Source organism: Cervus canadensis, chromosome 7 (genome assembly GCF_019320065.1).
Source record: "Cervus canadensis isolate Bull #8, Minnesota chromosome 7, ASM1932006v1, whole genome shotgun sequence".
Taxonomy (NCBI): domain Eukaryota; kingdom Metazoa; phylum Chordata; class Mammalia; order Artiodactyla; family Cervidae; genus Cervus; species Cervus canadensis.
Genome location: NC_057392.1, coordinates 83,650,572 through 83,675,332, shown reverse-complemented (window position 1 = coordinate 83,675,332; position 24,761 = coordinate 83,650,572).

The window sequence follows — 24,761 nt, the reverse complement described above, 5'->3', positions numbered from 1 at the left end:
TCTGGGACAACACACTTCTCCATCACGTTTCGAGGCCTCATCAAGTGGCTTCTTCATTTATAATTCATCATAAATGATTCAAATGTTCTAGAACCTAAGGCTGCAGGCTTAATTGCCCCAGGCTCTCCTTTCCACTTGGCTACATGCATTTCCTTATTTGATGAAGTGCCTTCTTCCTTACACAGCTCTTTACCAACTGTGGTCAAGGAGCACTTTATCCATTGCGTCCTCAGGCCTCTCCTCACCCTCAGTTCTCTCAAGATCTCCAGCACCGTTCTGTTTCCTCTCCGCTTTTTATTACTTACATCCTCCACTAGGGGGCACATTCTGACCATAAAGCTTTTGAAGTTTTTGCCAAGCAGCTATAAAATACAACCAGTCACCTTAATGCTTTCATTCTGTCCTAAGAAATGGCTTTATCCAAGCTACACTCCTCATTGTTATTTCATGGAGGGGGAACAACAGTTAAAAAAAAAAAAAAGGAAACCATATAATTTTTGTGGACTGTTTCTCCATAATTCATTCACTGAGTTTCTGTGTTATGTTGTATGGAATCCATTAAGCAGGATATTGAAGCTTATGAATGGAGACCTAGTAATTCCTCTTTAATAAACATGAGTTACTTTTATTTCTTAAACTTTATTAGGCACTTACTCAAAACATTACTCAAAAATGCTTGTTAATAATATGAATGATGATTTTGATTTCGTGTGCATTATTAGTATTTCTAGAGGCCTAAAATACAAAGTCTGGACTATTCATAAGGGCTGAGAAAATGGCTGGCATTTGGATGTAAATCTTTGTGCCTGAGCTTAATTCCATCTTGACACTTCTCACCAAACCTTGTAAGGAAGGTGGTGGCTGCTACCACAGGGCCCTTTTTGTGCAGCTGAGGAAAGTAATAGTGGAGGAGACTTGTCAGAGCCTTTGGAGGAGGGAGTCATATGTGAGGAACAGGCTGCTTTGCCTTGGTTCCCTCTCAGCGGCACTATTCATCAAGCAGAGCTATCATGAAGATTAAAGAACTTTGAATACGTGTTTCAGTTTAAAGGCCAGCTTACTTCCTCCTCCTTACCTGCCAGACCTCTAAGTGTGGGAATGCAGCTCAGTTCTATGCCCTCTTTTCTTCTCTATCACACTCTATCCCTAATCAATCTCTGCTGCTGCTGCTGCTGCTAAGTCGCTTCAGTCGTGTCCAACCAATGATTTTGAAGCACATTTACAGAGCTGATGGGGCTTTGCTGGTGGCTAAAACAGTAAAGAATCTGCCTGAAATGCGGGAGACCCGCATTTGATACCTGGGTCAGGAAGATCCCCTGGAGAAGGGAATGGCTACTACTTCAGTATTCTTGCCTGGAGAATTCCACGGATGGATCCTGGCGGGCTACAGTCTATGGGATCGCAGAGAGTCAGACACGACTGACTAACACTTTCACTTTCTATAGAGTGATGACTCTCAAAATTCCATCTCCTCAGACCTCTCCTCTGAACCCCATACCTAAATTCCTTCCTGACAACTCCAAGTGGGTGATTTCCTGTTCTATTAAGTGAACAAGTCTAAATGGAACAATGGATTTTGCACCATAAGCCAGAAAAGGTATCCCCATCTTCCAGCATCACCTACTCCCCATTTTAGGAAATGCCCCTAACATCTCCCTGGTTATTAAAGCCAGACACCTAGAAGTCATCCTGATACCCACTCATGCTTCTTCTTAAAGTCAGATGCCCCAGCAAGATCCCCTGGTCCCATATCTAAAATATATCTTATATTTTTCTTACCATTTTCTTTCCATTTCATGTTCCTCTTTAGTTCAAGATTTCATCACCTCTGGTCTGGACCACTGTAGGAGCTTCTCATCGGTGCCACATTCCCATTCTTGTCCCTCTTCCCAAAAATCCAGTCCCCACACAAGAGCCTGATTCATCTTCTTAAATCTCAATTATAGATTTGACTCTGATTTTTCCTGCTTAAAACCCTTCAGTGGCATCTTACTGCACAAAAAATTGAATCCCAACTCCATGTCATGGCCCTCAAGGCCCTCTATCCTGATCCTTGCTCACCTGTCCAACTTTATTCCAATCCTCATTCCATACATCTGTACTTATTTGGAGTACAGAACAAGCCAAACTTTATTTTTTTTTACATCTCAGGGCCTTGTGCTGGCTGATCTTTCAGGCTTTTCCTAATCATCCTAGATAGGTAGATCTCCTGATTATTTTCTACCTTCCTATTCACTTCCTTCCTAATGCTTTTCACAGCCTGTAGTTATTTTAATTATTTACTTGCTTGCTTATTTAATATGTTTCTCTACAAAGATGTAATCTCCAAGCCTAGTTTGGTTAAGAAAAATTACTGTCCTTAACACTAGTGTGCAAAAATATGGCTATTTAAAAAATTCATTTTTGTTCACAAATTCCCACTCTACCAAGGCAGGCAAACAGAATCCAACTCAAGGTGGTCCCTGATAGACTTCCCTGGGGTTGCACCCAAGCTGTAGGGAGATTACATGGGTGTCCTTGGGGACAGGCACTGGGCCCTGTTCCAGGCAGGACCCACAAGCGTCTGCATTATTACCTGCCTCCAACTCTTCTCTCAATTCAGAGAAACTTTTCCTAGGAGGAGTAGGAGAAGGGATAAATAGAAGCCTCACTCTTATTTTTGAGGTTCTCTCTCTCAAATATTTTGTCTATATGGAGTCCCGTGTGTTCCCCTGAGGGCCTAATCTTCTGAAACTCAAAAGCAAAGGGACACTATTTTCTCTGTTTTGTGTTTCATACAATTTCCATTAATCTATGAATCTAGAAAAACTTAACTACCTGAACTGGGGGAAAGAACTAAAAAAAGAGACAGCAAAATTAAAAAATAAATAAACTAATGCTTCAAAAATACTTATTCATCACTTTAGGATTTGTGCCTGACACAGTGTTGGTGCATAATAGGTATTTGTAGCTTAGAAAATTCATAATAAATGAGTTAAATAACTGCAGTTAGATGAATAGAGAGGCCAGAACACGGATTAGGAAGTACAAGTAGTACTATTCCTTACTCTCCTGTTGAGTGTCTGATTCTGTACAACTCAATTACACCACTCTAAGCCTTCCAAATAGAGACAGAATTATGATTAACAAGTGATGATAGTTACTTAGAAGAGTTCTGTGAGCTCCTTATAACAAAACATAAGAGTGTGATGCCAGGCACTACAGCCAGCAGCATTGAGACACAGCCTTTCCCACCAGTGGACCAGTACTCCTCACCCCAGAAGGAAGTGCCTGGCATCCAACCAGGCTAGGGGCCAGCCCTGACTACCAGCATGCCCACAGTAGTTGGCTTTGCTACAACAGAAGGGCTGATAGGGGGTCCCCTAGAGCATATAGGTCTGGGAACCAGAGGAGAGTGTGTTGCTGGGCCACACTGGACCTATATAAAACCTCTTCTCCAAGATTGGGAAATGTAACTAACCTATCTAATACATAGAAATAAAAGCAGAGAGAATTAGGCAAAATGAGTCAACAAAGGAATAAATTCTGAAAGAAGGAACAAGCTAAAACTTCAGAAGAAGAATTAAAGTGGAGATAATGATATACCCAAAAAAGAGATAAAAGTAATGATTAAAAAGATACTTGATGAACCTGGGAAGAGAATGGATGAATGCAGTGAGAAGGTTAACAAAAGTTAGAAAATATAAAGGGGAACCAAACAAAGCTGAATAATGCAATAACTGAAATGAAGAATACACTATAAGGGATCAATAGTAGTTTATACAGAGGAATTCAATATCTATAATAAAAACTCAACAAAGTGGGTATAAAGGCAATATACCTCAACATAATAAAGTCCATATATAATAAGCCCACACCTAACATCACACTCAATTGTGAAAAGCTGAAAGCAGTTCCTCTATGATCAGGAACAAGACAAGGATGCCTACTCTCACTACTTTTATGCAACATAGTATGGGAAGTCCTAGCCACAGCAAATGTATAAGAAAAAAAAAAAGGAACCCAAATTGGAAAGGAAGATGTAAAATTGTCACTTTTTGCAGATGACATGATACTATATGTAGAAAATCTGAAAGATGTCACCAAAAAACGGTTAGAATTGATAAATGAATACAGTAAACTTTAAGAATACAGAATTAATATACAGAAATATGTTGTTTCTATACAGTAACAATAACTAACAGAAAGAGAAAATTTAGAAAATATTCCATTTATAACTGCATCAAAAAGAATAAAATATCTAAGAATAAATCTAACCAAGGAGGTAAAAGACCTATACTGGGAAAACTATAAGACACTGAATATGAAAGAAACTGAAGACAATGCAAACAAATGGAGAGATACACCAATGCTGATGGATTAGAAGAATTAATACTGTTAAGATGTCCACACTACTTGAGGCAATTTACAGATTCAATTCAATCCCTATCAAAATACCAGTGGCAATTTTTATAGAACTAGAACAAATAATTTTAAAATTTGTATGGAAACACAAAAGACCCTAAACAAACAAAACAATTTTGAAAAAAGTAGGACAAGCCTGGAGGATCATGCTCCCTGATTTCAAACCATACTACAAAGCTACAGTAATCAAAACAACATGGTACTGGCACAAAAAGAGACACATAGATCAATGGGGACAGAGTAAAGAGCCCAGAAATAAATGCATGCTTATACGGTTAATTCATCTATGGCAAAGGAGGCAAGAATATACAATGTGGAAAAGACAGCTTCATCAATCAATGGTGTTGGGAAAACTGAATAGCTACATGCAGAAGAATCAAATTGGAGTACTTTCTCACACCATATACAAAAATAGACTCAAAGTGAATAAAAGACAAATGTAAGGCCTGACCATAAAACTCCTAGTAAGAAAACACAAGTGATATGCACTTTGACATGTCTTAGCAATATTTTTTTTGGTATGTGTCATGTTAGACAAAAAAGCAAACAACAAAATAGGATTACATTAAACTAAATAACTTCTGTACAGCTAAGAAAACTGTCAACAAAACCAACAGGCAGCTTACTAAATGGGAGAAGACATTTGAAAACGATATACCTGATAAGAGATTAACATCCAAACTATACAAAGAACTTGACAACAAGCTAATTAAATGTGGGCAGAGGACCTGAATAGATGTCATTTTTTCAAAAAAAGTCATACATGTGGCCAATAGACATATGGAAAGAGGCCAAATGTCACTCATTGTCAAGGAAATGTAAATCTAAACCACAATGAAATATCACCTCCTTCCCTGTCAAAATGCCTATTATAAAAAGACAACAAATAACAAGTATTGGTGAGGATGTAAAGAAAGGGGAACCCTCATACACTGTTGATAGGAATGTAAATTGGTATCAGTTCAGTTCAGTAGTCCAGCCATGTCCAACTCTTTGTGACCCCATGGACTGCAGCACACCAGGCTTCCCTGTCCATCACCAACTCCCAGAGCTTGCTCAAACTCATGTCCATACAGTCAGTGATGCCATCCAACCATCTCATCCTCTGTCGTCCCCTTCTCTTCCTGCCTTAAATCTTTTCCAGCATCAGGGTCTTTTCCAATGAGTAAATTCCTCACATCAGGTGGTTAAAGTATTGGAGTTTCGGTTTCAGCACCAGTCCTTCCAATGAATATTCAGGACTGATTTCCTTCAGGATTGATTGATTTGATCTCCTTGCAGACCAAAGGACTCTCAAGAGTCTCTTCCAACACCACAGTTAAAAAGCATCAATTCTTCAGTGTTCAGCTTTCTTTATAGTTCAGCTCTCACATCCATACACGACTACTGGAAAAACCATAGCTTTGACTAGATGGACCTTTGTTGGCACAGTAATGTCTCTGTGTTTTAATATGCTATCTAGGTTGGTCATAGCTTTTCTTCCAAGGAGCAAGTGTCTTTTAATTTTATGGCTGCAGTCACCACTTGCAGTGATTTTGGAGCCCCCCAAAATAAAGTCAGTCACTGTTTCCGTTGTTTCCCAGTCTATTTGCCATGAAGTGATGGGACCAGATGCCATGATCTTAGTTTTCTGAATGTTGAGTTTTAAGCCAACTTTTCCACTCTCTTCTTCCACTTTCATCAAGAGGTTCTTTAGTTCTTCTTGGCTTTCTACCATAGGGTGGTATGTGGTATCATCTGCATATCTGAGGTTATTGATATTTCTCCTGGCAATCTTGATTCCACCTTGTGATTCATCCAGCCCGGCATTTCACACGATGTACTCTGCATATAAGTAAATAAGCAGGGTGACAATATACAGCCTTGACATACTCCTTTCCTGATTTGGAACCAGTCTGTTGTTCCATGTCCAGTTCTAACTGTTGCTTCTTGACCTGCATACAGATTTCTCAGGAGGCAGGTCTGGTGGCCTGGTATTCCCATCTCTTTAAGAATTTTCCACAGTTTACTGTGATCCACACAGTCAAAGCTTTGGCGTAGTCAATAAAGCAGAAATAGATGTTTTTCTGGAACTCTCTTGCTTTTTCAACAATCCAGCAGATGTTGGCAATTTGATCTCTGGTTCCTCTGCCTTTTCTAAATCCAGTTTGAACATCTGGAATTTCATAGTTCATGTACGGTTAAAGCCTGGCTTGGAGAATTTGGGGCATTACCTTTCTAGTGTGTGAGATGAGTACAATTGTGCGGTAGTTTCAGCATTCTTTGGCATTGCCTTTCTTTGGGATTGGAATGAAAACTGACCTTTTCCAGTCCTGTGGCCACTGCTGAGTTTTCCAAATTTGCTGGCATACTGAGTGCAGCACTTTCACAGCATCATCTTTCAGGATTTGAAATAGCCCACCTAGAATTCTATCACCTCCACTAGTTTTGTTCACTGTTACTTCCTAAGGCCCACTTGACTTTGCATTCCAGGATGTCTGGTTCTAGGTGAGTGATCACACCATCGTGGTTATCTGGGTCATGAAGATCTTTTTTGTATAGTTCTTCTGTGTATTCTTGCCACCTCTTCTTAATGTTTTCTGCTTCTGTTAGGTCCATACCATTTCTGTCCTTTATCGAGGACATCTTTGCATGGAATGTTGCCTTGGCATTGCTAATTTTCTTGAAGAGATCTCAAGTCTTTCCCATTCTATTGTTTTCCTCTATTTCTTTGCACTGATCACTGAGGAAGGCTTTCTTATCTCTCCTTGCTATTCTTTGGAACTCTGCATTCAAATGGGCATATCTTTCCTTTTCCCCATTTCCTTTAGCTTATCTTCTTTTCTCAGCTGTTTGTAAGGCCTCCACAGACAACCATTTTGCTTTTTTGCATTTCTTTTTCTTGGGGATGGTCTTGATCCCTGCCTCCTGTACAATGTCATGAACCTCTGTTCATAGTTCTTCAGACACTCTGTCTATCTGATCTAAACCTTTAAATCTATTTATCATTTCCACTGTATAATCATAAGGGATTTGATTTAGGTCATACCTGAATGGTTTGGTGATTTTCCCTACTTTATTCAATTTAAGTTTGAATTTTGCAATGAAGAGTTCATGATCTGAGCCACAGTCAGCTCCCATGGGGTTGCAAAGAGTCGGACACAACTGAGCAACTGAACTGAACTGAACTGATATTCATTGCAACATTATTTACAATAGTTAAGATATAAGAAACTCAAATGTCTATCAGTAGATGAATGGATAAAGAAGACATGACATATTTACACAGTGAAATATTACTCAAGCAGAAAAAAGAATGAAATTTACAACAACATGGATAGATTCAGAGAGTATTACATTAAGTAAGATAAGTCAGATAGAGAAAGACATATGATTTCACTCACATGTGAAGTCTAAAAAAGAAAAAATGAACAAGCAAAACAGAAAGAGACTCATAGTTACAGAAAACAAACGTTGCCAGAGGAGAGGAGGTCGGGGGATGAGAGAATAAGTGAAGGAGATTAAGAGATACAAACTTCCAGTTACAGAATAAGTGAGTCACAGGGATGAAATGTACAGCACAGGGACAGTCTGTAATATTGGTAAATATTTGTGTGGTGAAACATGGTAACTAGACTTGTGGTGATCATTTTGTAATATATAGAAACACTGAATCACTGTACTGTGAATCTGATACTAATACAATGTTGAAGGTCAGCTATACATCATTTAGAATAGAAGTGGTTTATATTCTTTATAGAAATCTTTTTATTATACTATTCTCCATGAGCAAAGTTATTTGCTTGGATTTTCCCATTAACCTATTTTGTAATGTCTCTAATAAGAAATGCATACTATGAGTTTGCATTCATAGGTTTATTTCATTTACTCTGAATTTGGATTTTTCTAAAAGTAGTTCAAACTAAACAAAGTTATTCTGGGTTGAATGATCCCATATCATTGGCATATAGAAAAAAAGAGGAGAGAAATATTTAAGAGAGATAACCTGGCACTAATTATGAAAATATAAAACGTATCTGTGCCCGATGAAGTTGTGCCCATGCATTTATTCATTGGTTTGTTCATCAACAAAATGGGATTCATAAGTAATAACTACTTAAAGGGCTCATTTTAAGGATTAAATGAGAAAATACTGTTAGTTTCTCATCTGTTGCCGGAACCAATAAATATTGGGTTTTATTATCATCTCATAACCAAGAAACAAGCATCTTTGTCATTTATCTATCACTGCATAAGGAGCCATCTGATCTTAGTGGCTTAAAACAACAGAAGTTATACTATGCTCAGAGATTTTGTGGGTCAGGAGCACAGACAAGGGACACTGGTCACAGCTTGTCTCTGCCCCACAATGCCTGAAGCTTCACCTGGGCAGACTGTGGTAACAGCTGGGGGCTATAGTTATCTGAATGCTTGTTCACCCAAATGTCAGGCAGTCAAAACTGGAAGCCTGCTGGGGTCTCATCTGAAGTTATGGGCTGGATCTCCCACATGTGGCCCCTTCACTTCCTCATGGTACAGTGGCTGGATTCTAGGACTGAGCATCTCAAAAGGAGCAAATGGAAGTTGTATCTTTTATGACCTAGCCTTGGAAGTCACATAATATTATTCTGCCACAGTCCCAGGACACCAATATTCAAGGGATAATAACATAGATATCCCCTCTTAATTGGAAAAGTATCAACATCACATCATAAGAAAATCACATAAAAAAGTAGATCTTGTGTGGCCCCCTTGGAAAATACATTCTGTCACAGCTTCCAAACAGACATATCCTGGGACACGTTCACATTATTCTTGTTACTTGTCATTTGTGAACAAATCATGTTTTGGTGAATGAGGAGTAATTTAATAGGGCTGATTTATAAGGTTAAAAGGACTTTCTGTCTATGGAACTCCAACCATCATCATCATCTTCTTCTGTCAGGAGAGCAGGAGTGAAAGAATCTGCAGGCTCTTCCAAACTGATGGTAGCATGAACCCTGCCTGAGTTCACTGCCATAACACAGGGCTGGAAGAGAACTACCACCCCTGGCAGAGCCGAAGGGACAGATGCTCTAGTCAGGAGTGTGCAGGGCTCTGAGCTGCCCAAAGCTGATGGTCAGCAATCCTACAGCTAAAGAGGTTCACTTATGGTCTCTTCTGTCTCATTGTTGCCCGCTGTCATGCTGAGAAGAAAATGAAGTGGGCCTCCATGTGGGACCCTGCATGTTCCTTAGGGCAGGGCTGCTGAGGAATCAGATTCCAGGAGAAAGAAGACAGGCACCTGAGAGAAAGCCTGAGCAGCCAAGGCAGACTGGCTGTGATAATAGGCTACCTGTCTAGGGGAGTTTCCATTCCACATAAAGAAATCTGATTCCAAGACTTGGAATCCTGGGCACCTCCCCACTGTCCTACCTCCAAACAAAACAAAAACAAAAATGAAGGAAAAATTTACAGCTACTAACTTAAAAAATTGTACTAAGTCCATTTTTACAAGAAAAAGTCATAACTAAAACATTTCTAACTACTTATTTCCAAGAAGAATGTTTTTCCTCACTCTCCCCACCTCCACCAAGATAAGACAGATGCTTTGGAATGTCAATATCTCAGAGCAAAAGGTGACTTTTCAAACTAAATGAATGTTCAGTCCAGTTGAGTTCAGTCACTCAGTTGTTTCTGACTCTTTGCGACCCCATGGACTGCAGCACGCTAGGCTTCCCTGTTCATCACCAACTCTTGGAGCTTGCTCAAACTCATGTCCATCCAGTTGGTGATGCCATCCAACCATCTGGTCCTCTGTTGTCCCCTTCTCCTCCTGCCTCCAATCTTTCCTAGCATCAGGGTCTTTTCCAATGAGTTAGTTCTTCACATCAGGTGGCCAAAGTACTGGAGCTTCAGCTTCAGCATCAGTCCTTCCAACGAATATTCAGGACTGATTTCCTTTAGGATGGACTGGTTTGATCTCCTTGCAGTCCAAGGGACTCTTAAAAGTCTCCAACACCAAAGTTCTAAAGCATCAGTTCTTTGGTGTTCAGCTTTCTTAATAGTCCAACTCTCATGTCCACACATGACTACTGGAAAAACGATAGCTTTGACTAGACAGACCTTTGTCAGCTAAGTAACATCTCTGCTTTTTAATAGTCATGTATGCATGAATATAGTTTTATGAACAACTTCCTATATAATCTGTACCCTTTTCACTTTGATTTGGACCAGTGAAAATTCTGTTATGCATCTGTACGGGGTCAACTCTCCCGAGGGAATTTGAGACACAGCAGTTGACTCATGGCTGGGAAGAATTGTCTATTTTCCTGCCTCCTCTTCCTCACCTTCTCTTCATCTTTCACAGTAAGGGCTTTCCTGTCATTTCACCAGGAATGGTCTTCATAAGGTCAGCAGTGACTTCCTACTGACCCAATTGAATCAGTACTTCTCAGGCATAATTCTTCATCTCACTGGCATGGAAAATTCTTGATCATTTTCATCATTCTTTTATTTTTCCTCTAGCATTATTACACTTTAACCCCAGAGATTTAGGTTCCACTGTTTCTGACTTTTCATGTAACGGAGCCAGGCAAGATTTTGGCTATAAAATATTAACAATAATAAGGTAAACACGTGTTTTACACAAGAAAATGTTGGAAGAAGTCTGTTATTTTTTTTATCTATTTTTGTGGTAGGATATATGTAACATTGAAAAAAAGAAAGAAAGTGAAGTTGTTCAGTTGTGTCCAACTCTTTCTGGCCCCATGGACTGTAGGCCACCAGGCTCCTCCATCCATGGAATTTTCCAGGCAAGAGTACTGGAGTGGGTTGCCATTTCCTTCTCCATAGGTAATATTACCAAGGACAAAAGATTTAGGAATATGAATATTCACTTCTTTTTATAATAGTGAGAAGGGGGTACAATCATGTTTTATATCTAATTTCGTACAGTGAGAATAACATACCAAGTGGCTTTATCCAAAGCCCTTTAAGATGATTTTTTTTTCCCTTGCAAATTACTGGATTGAATTTAAGTACAAAATTACAAAGACTCAAATTCTAAAGGCACTAAAAGCAATTATCCATGAGCAGTAATTTTTGTCCTTTTTTTTTTCTGAAGATAGCTTTGCACCTTTTACATCTCTATTTTAAAAGGTTATTTCTAAAATGAATCTTTTAAGCTGATCTTTCATTCCTAAAAAATACTTTCCGTAACAATGACATAAAATATATCCCTTTTTTGGTTACAGTACACTTCAGACTTTAGCACTATCCTGCGGATAAAGTTGGCCTTTTCCTTTTCTTAAAATCTTGGGACTTTGAGATCTAAATCTTTAAATAATCAAAATACTGAACATAAACTTAACCTTACTACTAACCTAAGAGTTGACTCATTTAATTTTTAGAAATATTTAAGATTTAAATAGCCTCTTTATAGAGCCTTCCTTAATCCTTGCACAGAGTAGATATTCAAAATTTATTTATTCAGTTGAATCTTGCAAGGAATTGATGAAACATCTAAACTCTTGGTTTGTATCTTTCACTTGTCACTTTCCAGTCTGCTCTGTATTAAAGTTACATTTGTATATATTTTATATCACTAATGAGCCTGTCAGTTTCTTGAGGTAGGAATCATGTCTTGTATATCCTTGTCTACTTCATAGACCTAGCACAGTTCCTTTCATATTGCAAATGTTCAATGAATATTTAAGCTGAGAGGGGAATAAGGACCAATATAGGACCTTATGAAAACCTATAACAAACCTCAAAATAGTGAGATGTTAGAGAATTCTCTTTGAAACTAGGAATGAGACAGGAAGTCCTGCTACCATCACTTGTATTCAGTATTGATCACTGAGCCAAAGATTCAGGTTGGTAGAATGAGACAGAAAGAAAGAGAGGGAGAAACAAAGAAAGAAAGAAGAAAGGAAAGAAGAGAAAAGAGAAAAGAAAGGAAAAGTATGAATATCAGAAAGAAGGAAAAAATGTATAATTGTACACAGATCTTACAATTGTCTATGTACAAAATCCAAAAGAATTAAGATAATTCTAATTCATAAGTTTAGCAAGGTTCCTAGATTTAAAATCAACACATATGTCAACTACATTCCCAAACACTAACTAAAAAATATAGAAATATACTTTCAAAATTAATTTTTAAAAGATAGCTTTTATAACTGTAGGGATAGATAAAAGCATTAAGAATAAATCTAACAAAAATACACAATACTTTAATGGATAAAATTATAAAACTTTGTTTATAAATCTTTAAAAATTGAGAGATATACTTTGTTTGTATTGAAGTTATTTGCATGTGTTTCATGTCACTAGTGGGCTTCGCTGGTGGCTCAATGGTAAAGAATCTGCCTGTCAATGCAGGAGCCACAGGAGATACAGATTCAATCCCTAAGTCAGGTAGGTCCCCTGTGAGGAGAAAATGTTAACCCACTCCAGTATTTTTGCAAGGAAAATCCCAAGGACAGAGGAGTCTGGCAGGCTAGAGTCCACAGGGTCACAAAGAGTCAGACACGACTGAGCACACACGTATGCACATCACTAGTAGGAAGAACTGATATCATAATATTCCCATTTGTATGAATTCATCATTATTTCAATCATTGTCTTTACTGGAGTTTGTACGGATATTGAAAAAAATGGGAATTGACTAGATTATTTTTTCCAGTCAGTTTGGAGTAACAAGGACCAGATTTATCTTATGCCTGTAAAGACAAAGAAAAAGGACAATATATATGAAAAAAATGGTTTTTGTGACATTGGACATCAGGCAATGAAGGACAGTGATTCGTGAATTATGAGAAACAAATGAGATGAACCCTGTGCTTGCCCCAGACTATTCCTGGAGAGAGTTTCCACACCAGGTTACAGAGGTGCACACCCAAGGACAGTTAGGTAGACTCTCTGAGTTCAGAAGACAGAGTTATCGTCCAGAGGGGCCAAGGGGGCTAGACTGTGCAGCTTGGATACCAGAGAGGAGAGAGCTGGTGTGACCCTTCTGTAGAACCTGTGAGCATAATAGACTTTGTTTTCCTGAGTCTTCTGATTCTCCTTTGTGATTGCACCTGACTGGCCATCACATGAAAGGGCACAGAACACAAGAAAACTCTGGCTCTTTCATTGTTTCATGAGTTTACTTGTCCTTCATGCCATTAATCACACACTAGCTTCGTGCTTGAAGCTGTGCTAGTTGGGACAGTGCCTTATTGACAGAATGACGGACAAGTGAACTAGTGAAGAAGGATGAAAGAGCCAAAAAAAAGTCCATCTATCAATATCTGGAAAGAATATATTTCACTCCTGGCATTGCAGACTATATGAGGAAAATAAGGACAATTTAATGAGTGGTATCAGGACAACTGATTGATGAGTTAAATGGTAAAAAAGGAAATTGGAGTTTTATCTCAGAAAATAAATTTTATCTATAAGCAAACTGAAATTAAAATGTGAAAGAGAAATATTTTGAATTTGGGGTAGAAAATATTTAAGATAAAAACTATAAATAGGGTGAATTCATCTACACTACAATTTAAAACTTCTGTTAATCAAAAGTTACTATAGAGTAAGTGAGAGGGCAAATCCCAACTGGGAGAAAAATATCTTCAACACACATAACTGCAAAGGATTGGTAACCAGGAGACATAAAGATCCAGAAAGAAGGAAGTAAACAACCTGATGTTTGAAAAATTAACAAGAAAGATGGACAGTTTACAAAAGATGAAACATGGGTGGTCAAAAAAAAAATAATAACCCATGAATGATATCCATTTACATTAATATTCAAGGAAATGCAAAAGGGAGCCACAGTGGGAAGCTATTTTACATACATCAAAGGCAAAGATCTAGAAGGTCTCAAAATACTAAGAGTTGTTGAGAAAGTAGTTTGAGGGACACTATTGACTGGGGTCAATAAAATGGTGCTATCACCTTTGAGAAAATTCTCAGCTTCTTGGAAAGATGGAGAAGTACACACCTATGACCTTGCAATTCCACTCCCCATTAGGAGCCCTAAAGAAACATTCATGTGTATGAACCAGGAGACATATGAGGATGCTCATAGCATCATTTCTGTAAACCTTTGTTCTCACCAATCTCAAAAGGAAATTTAAAAAAACATAAACAGGAGACTGGGTAAATAAGTTGGAGAATATTCACAAATGAAATAGTATATTACAGCAAAAATTAATAAACTGAAGCTACAACAAGATGAATCTCACAAATGCAATTAAATAAAAACTAGCATACATAGATCATGAATCTTTGCAGAGACAATTGCTTAAGCCACTCTTGCTTCCCTTTTAGTAATAGAACACCAACATTACTTGGCAAATTGCTTCCCAGAATAAAGGGGACCTTGCAACTTGATGAGGTCATGTGATTTAGTTCTGACCAATGAGCTGTAAGTATAAATGATGAACAGAATTTCCAGGACCTCTTAAAGGAGTTTGTTCAGCTGCTAATCACCCACCCCCTCTTTTTTTTTTGGTCCTTCTTCCTTTTCCCCTTCTTCTAGCCAGCAAGGTGACCATAATGGCTGAAACACTCTAGCAGCTAACTTTAGACTATAAGATGATGCAGAAAATGGAAGCCATGAGCTAGAGGAAAGATTTCTAGGTACCAATTTATCAACAGTGCTGGCCCACTTCCAACTTTCTTGTATGTGATAGAAGAATAAATATGTATCCTGTTTAAGCTGCTTTCATTTTGTTTTTCTGTTACATCTGTTTGTTTCTACAGATGTAAATAAGTTTTCAAAAGATGCAAAGTGATTAGTATGTAGCAAAACCCTGGAAAGCATGCAATGGTAAACAACAAATTTAGGATAGTGATTACTTTTGGGGTAGGATGCAGGGGGAGGAGATGGGACATGTATACACAATACGTATTGGTTTTCATTTTATTCTTTATACCACACTGCATGTCTTAAATGCTGGCATAATGCTATTTACGACTCTGGAACCCTTGGAGCTCTGAGAGTATAAAGCATATAAATATCCTTACAGGCTCTGCATACAGTCTGCCTCCCTCAATTCTCCTTTCCCTTTAGTGACCTGAGTTGGACAGATAGAAATAAACTTGCTGATTCCCTTAACTTTTCCCCCAAAGCCCCACAGAGCTACCCTCTCTACTTCCTCTCCTTCCCTCTCCACTGTCCCTCACAGATACACAGAGAAACCTTCCCTCAGCCAAAAGTCTTTCCAATATTGAAACATTTTCATACTTTCTTTCCATGTGGCACCTTAGCCTGCATTCCTAGAAAGGGAGAAGCAGGAAGAAAGGAGAGAGGGCTTCTATCATCTCTGCACTTTGGGATGGAGTTTGGTCCTATTGCACATTAAGTGTTCCTTTTCTCACATGGCATCATCCCAAAGAGCCAAAGAAGAGGCTTTGCTATGGGGCCAGCTGTTGCTTAGTGCTTGGCAAATCAGGCTGCTATCTCCCTACCATGCTAAGAGGATGTCAAATCTGCAGGGCATTTAGGAGCATGCCAAGAGCAGAACAGCTTCTACAATGACAGTGTAACAATTTCCCTTTGGAACGTTTCACAAATGGGTTGATGGGATTAGACAGCATGCCTTTTTTAGAAGACTTTATAGACACGATCACTTATATAAAGATGAAAGCGGTGTTTTGGGGAAAACGCCAAGTTGCAAATCTGAGGAGGAGAAGATATTCCATTAACCTTGTATCTACGAGGCTGTCTATTAATTTCAAATGATAAAGGGATGTCAGATAAAGCCAATTAGCATAAAACACTCTTAGTCAGCTTTGCAAACCTTCAACAAATAGCAACAAGAATGAAGGACATTTGGGGATGGAGGTTTTCCAAAGAACTATTAAAAGTGATTGTGTCTTCACTTTCTTTCATCTTGTATATTCTATGTGCCAGTCCTAAGGCAACGAGTAAATGATTTCCTAAATCCACTCTTCTTCCTGTCTTTTCTCTCCTTTGCGATTTAATGCCCTGGATCTCTTTGCAGAGAAGAGACAAATGGGGAGAAATTCTTCTGGGGAAGGAAACATATAACTACACCTGATATCCACAATGTCTGGGAGTTCTGGACCTGCTGGGAAACTGCCACGTTTATGTTCATGGTGTAACTGTAGTGATGAGGTTTCTACCTGGGTGGTTTTGGTGATTAAAAGTGAGGATTGAGGTACAATAATGGGTGATAACTTTACAAATTGTGTTTGTATGGTGATGACCCTTTGTTTTCCAAATATATTCCTTCCTGGGTATATTATTGTAGGTAAAGAAGTGTTCACCTTATGCTTGGCTCTGGGTTAGTCAACATGGAAAACAGCGGGCATTTTAGGTATGGCGGTTTTCTTCTGCTCTAAGGAACTTGAGGACAAGGGCCATGCCTTACTTATCTTTTGTTCCCCCAATGCCTGGCATACAGTGGTTGTTCCAAAACAACTTTTGAAGAATAAATCCACATACATCAAACAAATAAGCAATGAGTAATATGCCATAAACTAACAATACATGACATAATATGTTATAATATCTACCAAAACATAATACTGACAATAAAAGCCAAGAAGAAGAAGGAAACAGGACACATTGAGAATCCTTCATAGAAAATATAGAACTTGAGAAGCCATTTGAATACTGGTTGCAAGAGAGGAACAGATGGCATTCCAGGGGACATGAATAAAGTAAAAATTACAGAGGTAGATGTGAATAAAGGATGCTTGCAAGATTAGTAGAACAGCCTTGCATTGGAAATATAATGCATTCCTTTAGGGAAATAACGGCATCCATAGTACCTGTTACAGAGCATCTATTTATCTTGTTGCTTACCCTCCCCTGTACTCAGAAAAGGTGACCAACAATGATAGCTTCATTCTGCTTACTAATGACTGACTAGTTTTGTCATGGGTATGTAAACCAGTCCTGCAGAAGGAGTTTGGGGTCCTCTGGAAAAAGAGGGCTTCTTTACCTATTAAAGAGAAAGCCCATCACTGGGCATTGTCCTGTCTGCAAGTGGTCTCTGAAGCTATGGCAGCCATCATACACCCATGAGGAGAGACATCATCAAACACCAGAATAATGGGGCAAAAAAGATGGACAGCCCTAGGGTCTGTGACAGTGTGGTCCAGCCAATCCTGAAAACACTGGCCCTCAACTTACCAGGTGAGATATTGTGGCTGTTATCATTTAAGTCATTCTGGGATTGATTTATCTGTTGCATCTAAAAGCATCCTACACACCTAATTTCCCCCGAACAAAAGACTTTAGTGCCTTTGGCCCTGCTAAATAACATAGAGAGATGATAACAATTATTATGATAACTATTTCTAGCATTTATTGAATGTTTACTACGTACCTGAGGCTTCCCTTAGTACTCTACATTATTAAATCTATCACGAAAAGGAAGTATCTGTGTCAGTTAAAGCAATGCTACCTGCTCTAACAAACTCCAAAATGTACAGTGGCTTAAATACCATAGAAGCTTCCTTATTCATCCAAGTCCAGGATTAATATTCCTGATTGGCAGGTACTTCTCCAAGTGGAGATCCAGAGATTCCAGGCTCTTTCCACATTGTTGCTCCATCATTTCCAGTGTATGACTTCCTAGGATGTTCTGGACACTGACATCTAGCTGGCAAATGAGGAAAAAGGTGCAGAAGGAGCACCTATTTCCCAACTACATTAACAGAAAGCTACCAACATCAAACATTGCTGTTTTCCAGTAAGGGGGTAAGAAGCCCCTTTCAACTTTTTCCTTTACTGTTTCTTTTAGATTCTCTTTCCATGAAGTGCTGGTGTGAATTGCCAATAAAGTGAAGTTCAGCATCTAGACTCCAATGATGATTGCAGCCTGGTTCTAAAAGTTTTTCTTATGCTTTGTACCTGCATACAGGTGTCTCATTTAACCCAGCCCCTGGCATGGTGCCTGGAACAAGGTAGGAGGTACATTAATCGGGATTGAAAGTCCTCAGGACAACCTGCTCATTGGTAGGGATTAGTGTTCAGGTTTTCAAGATGAGGAAAGTGAGATTTCTAAAGCTTCTAGGGAAGAGAGAAATTAGCAGTGCAAGAAAGGTGTCTTCAGCCTTTAAACAAATGAATTTAATGAACTGAGGAGCAAAAAGTGTTTTCTTTTTTTTTTTTAGGACTTCTCCAGAACAGTGTGGAGATTCCTTAAAAAACTGGAAATAGAACTGCCATATGACCCTGCAATCCCACTCCTGGGCATACACACCAAGGAAACTAGATCTGAAAGAGACACTTGCACCCCAATGTTCATCGCAGCACTGTTTATAATTGCCAGGACATGGAAGCAACCTAGATGCCCCCAGCAGACGAATGGATAAGGAAGCTATGGTACATATACACAATGGAATATTACTCAGCCATTAAAAAGAATTCATTTGAATCAGTTCTAATGAGATGGATGAAACTGGAGCCCATTATACAGAGTGAAGTAAGCCAGAAAGATAAAGACCAATACAGTATACTAACGCATATATATGGAATTTAAAAAGATGGTAACGATAACCCAATATGCAAAACAGAAAAAGAGACACAGATGTACAGAGCAGACTTTTGGACTCTGTGGGAGAAGGTGAGGGTGGGATGTTCTGAGAGAACAGCATTGAAACAAGTATACTATCAAGGGTGAAACAGATCACCAGCCCAGGTTGGATGCATGAGACAAGTGTTTGGGCCTGGTGCACTGGGAAGACCCAGAGGGATGGGATGGGGAAGGAGGTGGGGGGCGGGGATCGGGATGGGGAACACATGTAAATCCATGGCTGATTCAGGTCAATGTACGGCAAAAACCACTATAATATTGTAAAGTAATTAGCCTCCAACTAATAAAAATAAATGGGAAAAAAAAAAAAGACTTCTCCAGAAGTAGCAAAGTTTTTCTTTTTTTTTTTTTTAAGTGAGCAAACAAGATGAATAGGAGACCAGAGAGTCATAATGGACCAGTTCTACCAAGACTCACACAAAACCATGCCTCCCATTCAGAAAGTAATACATTTTTAACATCTAATCTAACTCACAGTCTAGAACCTGTGATTGTGTTTTACAAGCTATGGTTAACTATTGAGCCAGAGCTGCCAGCTCTAAAGCCAACAGGTCCAGAGGGTGCTTCTCCTGTCTTGGAAGGTGAAGTCGTTCCTCAGTTCTAGCCCACTGTCAAGCAAAAAGCTGCTCCAGATGCCAGATTTTCCCATTTCCAAGAGAAGCTCAAATTCTCTACTTTTATATGAAATACTTTTGGTTTTAAATGTTGGAAACAAATTTAAAATTTTTACAACTAGAGATCACAACATCACCTAGCTACAGGCTACATTTGACCACAGCACTCTGGCACTGTGCCTTCAAAACAGACCTTAGGAGAGAAGGATCAGTCACTGAAGCTGGGAGCAGCAGAGGTTCAAAGAGGAGGGTGTGAGCTGAAGTTCTGGCTTGGGGATGTGGCCTGGGATTCCTGGTCCCATCGGTGCCTATTTCTGGGATGCCAAGGGCATCCTGAACCAGATCCTGGTCCCTGAGCACCTCTTATCCCCAAGATGAGTCCTGGGGAAGCCAACCCACTTGTATGACTTTAGATAAAGCCCTGTAGATAAAGCTAGCTGACAACCCTCCCAGGCACATGTTGTATCTTGACATCTCTTTTAAGAATTGGAATCTTTAGTCCAGAACCTTGTGTAGTGGTGAGGAGTCTGATAAAGGGGTGCCTTGAAATAAGGAAAAGCAGAAATCTGTCTGGCTGAGTCCCTTATACTAGACTATGACCCTAGACCTGGCATCACTGACTGCTGAGGCAGAAGTGTTTATTATGCCTGTCCTACATTGTTTGACATTGAGAATTGCATTTGGCGATTTGTATGTGGTGACCAGACACCTGAGACACCAGGTCTCAAACTTGTATCCTATTGTGAATTTCAGGCTCTCTGAGTGAAAAGGGGATATAGTGAGCTGCAAAGTATTTGACCAGCACAGCTCAGATGAAGAACAAGATATGAAATATTTTTTGCTATGGAAATTTCTTTTCCTGATATGTACTTCTGCTGCTGCTGCTAAGTCGCTTCAGTCGTGTCCGACTCTGTGTGACCCCATAGATGGCAGCCCACCAGGCTTCCCCATCCCTGGGATTCGCCAGGCAAGAACACTGGAGTGGGTTGCCATTTCCTTCTCCAATGCATGAAAGTGAAAAGTGAAAGTGAAGTTGCTCAGTTGTGTACAACTCTCTGCCACCCCATGGACTGTAGCCCACCAGGCTCCTCCGTCCGTGGGATTTTCCAGGCAAGAGTACTGGAGTGGGGTGCCATTGTCTTAATTGATGTCTTGCATTCAATAGACTTTAGTTCACTCTTTGTATATGGTCTGAGGAAGCTGCAAAACTGTGTTCTTCAAACAAGTGAGATCAGTACAGGATTTCCAGTGAGTAATATTTACCTTTGTGATGTTTGAAAAGCTTTGATCGGTGCAGTCAGAGAAGGCAATGGCAACCCACTCCACTCTTGCCTGGAAAGTCCCATGGGGGACTGCGACCCCCAGTCCATGGGGTCGCAGAGAGTTAGACACAACTGAGTGACTTCACTTTCACTTTTTACTTTCATGCATTAGAGAAGGAAATGGCAACCCACTCCAGTGTTCTTGCCTGGAGAATCCCAGGGATGGGGAAGCCTGGTGGGCTGCCATCTATGGGGTCACACAGAGTCGGACACGACTGAAGCGACTTAGTAGCAGCAGCAGATCAGTGCAGTCGGTGACTGCAGCCACGAAATTAAAAGAGGCTTGCTCCTTGGAAGGAAAGCTATGACAAACCTAGGCAGTGTGTTAAAAAGCAGAGACATCACTTTGCCAACAAAGGTCTGTATAGTCAAAGCTATGATTTTTCCAGTAGTCATGTACAGATGTGAGAGTTGGACCATAAAGAAGGCTGAATGCCAAAGAATTGATGCTTTCGAATTGTGGTGCTGGAGAAGACTCTTGAGAGTCCCTTGGACTGCCAGATCAAACCAGTCAATCCTAAGGGAAATCAACCCTGAATATTCATTGGAAGGACTGTTGCTGAAATTGAAGCTCCAATTCTTTGGCCACATAATGCGATGAGCCGACTCACTGGAAAAGATCCTGATGCTGGGAAAGATTGAGGGCAGGAGAAGGGGATGACAGAGGATGACATGATTGGATGGCCAATGGACTCAACAGATATGAAATTGAGCAAACTCCGGGAGGTAGTGGAAGACAGAGGAGCCTGGCGGGCTGCAGTCCACAGGATCACAAAGAGTCAGACATAATGATTGAATAACAAAATAGCTTGATCATTTGTATGATTGCAATCTCTTGAGAATGAGTTGTGCTTATAATCTCTGGAAAAATCCTGCTGTCATGGCTTCATATCACTGTGGAAGAAGTGCTGTGGGGATCTCTACAGAAATACGTTTATACTTTAACTGCCAGCCATTTTCTTAAAGATTATATAAAGTATCAACAATAGTAAAACCTGTTGGGCCACCTTGCCTGGCAGCTGTGTAGTTTGTAGGTGGGTACTGGTTAGTCAGAAAGTTGAACTGAGTCAAAGACAAGTATAATGTTTAATGCATATTTTATATCTTGGATTTATTTCTGAACACAACAGAATGGTGTTAGAGTCACACATTTGAAATATTTGTAACAGTCTACTAATGACATACTGGATGCTATTTGCCCTACTTGACTAGCATTCACTGGCTGTGATGGACAGACATTGATTGCAGGTTGTGTGATATGTGTGAGCTTTCTCATTTTACGCTATTTAGAGAACAATCATAAGAGTTTACAAAAGATCAGAGTGATGACTCCATTATCAAATAGTTTTGGTTTTGCAATAACAGATTACTGAGAATTTGAAAATGGAGAGTGACATATGTATGCTACATGTATGCATTTGTATGTATTTCAAAGCTAAATGTGATTTCAAAAAGAAAAATATAAATTTTATTAGTTTCAAACAAAATTCTATGTGGTTTTATGGATAGGATCAGAATTTTCTTACTAATAAAATTGATACCATCTTTTAGTGTGAGTAATAACTTACTACTGCACTTTGTGGGTGAGAGTGAATTTTGTGAAAAATACAATGATGAAATGTGACCTAAAACATTTTTCCTCCTTGCTCTACTCTATTCTTTAACATATATGTTAAAAGAAGTTAAAGGAATGGTCAAAAAGAAGTTTAAATATTCAAATTCTAAGACAAGCTTCTAAGACTCTTTTGAATGAATTGTTTTTCCTCCCTTAGTCTGAAATGTGGGGAAGCTCTACGAGTAAGCTCTCTTCTGAATACATTTCTTTGGGCATCCCAGGTGGTGGTAGTGGTAAAGAACTCACCTGCCAATGCAGGAGACACAATAGACGGGGTTCAATCCCTGGGAAGATCCTCTGGAGGAGGAAATGGCAACCCTCTCCAGTGTTCTTGCCGGGAGGATCACATGGATAGAAGAGCCTAGTGGGCTACAGTCCATAGGGTTGCAAAGAGTTGGACATGACTGAATAGACTTAGCATGCACGCACTTTTGATCGCACATTTTCAAAACACATTCTTTAGGACCTGATAGGCTATTGTATCATTTCAGATTCTAAACCAACAGTTATGCTCCATGTTGTCAAAAATCAGAAAGTTGAAAGCGCTGAAAAGAAAGTAAGCTGATTTACTTGTATGACTTTGTTTTCCAGTATTGCATTTTAGAAGTTTACTACTATCAAAAAGCCACTAAGAAGTAAAACAAATACCCAAGATGCTCAAAATGCATTAATTTTCCTAAACCAGCAGTTCTTCAAAAGTGGCAAGTTGTTTTAGATGTTTTTCTTAATTTGGGAAGGAGTTGTGAAATAAAACTTTGCTTTTTAGGAATTTAATGACCTGGTTATATTCTAATCCTTCAAAGAAACACTCCCAAGAGTCCTTAATTAGAATTGATTTCTCTGTTCTCTGTGTCCTTCATGCTATTAAAAAATCTTTTAGAGGACAGAAAAAAAAGAGGGATTTAATAAACCAAAAGTTATGTCCTTAAAAAGATCAATGAGACTGACAAGACTTTAGTTAGACTAACCAAGAAAAAAGAGAAAGAAAAAACACAACTAAAATAAAAAATGAAAGTAGGTTGTTACTACCACCTTTAAGAAAACAAAATGGATTAAAAGAACACCATGAACAATTAATTGTAGGCCAACAAATTAAATTATCCAGATGAAATAGATAAGTTCCTAGAAAGACACAAATAATCAAAACTGATGCAGAAGAAATAAAAATTTGAATAGATCGAGAACAAGAGATTGACCCAGTAATCAAAGCTTCCAACAAAGAAAAGTCTAAGGACAACAGCTTCACTGGTAAATTCTTTCAAATATGTAAAAAAGAATTAATATCAATCCTACTTAAACTCTTCCAAAAAATTGAATAGGACAGAACACTTCCAAATTCATTCTATGAGGCCAATGTTGCTTTAAAACCAAGGTCAAATAGACATTTTACAAGGAAAAATTTTATAGATAATAGCTGTTATGAATATAGATGCAAAAACCACCAATGAAATTAGCAAACTGAATCCCATAGCAGATTCAAAAGGATTATACACAGCAAAGTGGGATTTAAACTAAAAATATAAGACAATCATTCTAATGCACCCCATTAATTGAGTGAAGAGGGGAAAAAAAAACACACTCTCCTCTCTACTGACACAGAAAACATGTTTGATAAAATCCAACACCCTTGCCTGATTAAAAAAAAAAACAACAACATAGAAAACTAGGAATTGAAGGAAACTTCCTCAGTGTGGTAAAGGGCATTCATGAAAAACTCATAGCTAACATTGTACTCAATGTTGAAAGACTAAGCACTCTCCCTAAAATGAGGAATAATGTAATGGTGCCTACTTCCAGCAGTGCAGTTCAACATTGTACTGGAAGTTGTAGCCAGCTCAGTTAGGCAAGAAAAAGAAATAGAAGACATCCAAATGGAAAGGAAGAAGAAAAACTCTCTGTTTATAGATTACATGGTCCTGCTGCTGCTGCTGCTGCTGCTAAGTCGCTTCAGTCATGTCTGATATGTAGAAAATTCCAAAGAATACACATACACACATAACACAAAGTACTTGAGCTAATAAATGAATTCATCAAAGTTGCATGGTACAAGAGTAACACAAAGATTAATATAGTGCTTCTCGTCTCTAGCACTGTACTATCGAAAAGAAAATTTTAAAAATAATTACATTTACAATAACATCCAAAGAATAATATACCTAGTTAGTAAATTTAACCAAGGAGATAAAAGACTTGTACACTAAACATTATAAAATATTTGTAAGAGAAATTAGACCTAAACAAATGATAACACATAGCTGTTCATGGATTGGAAGACCTAATA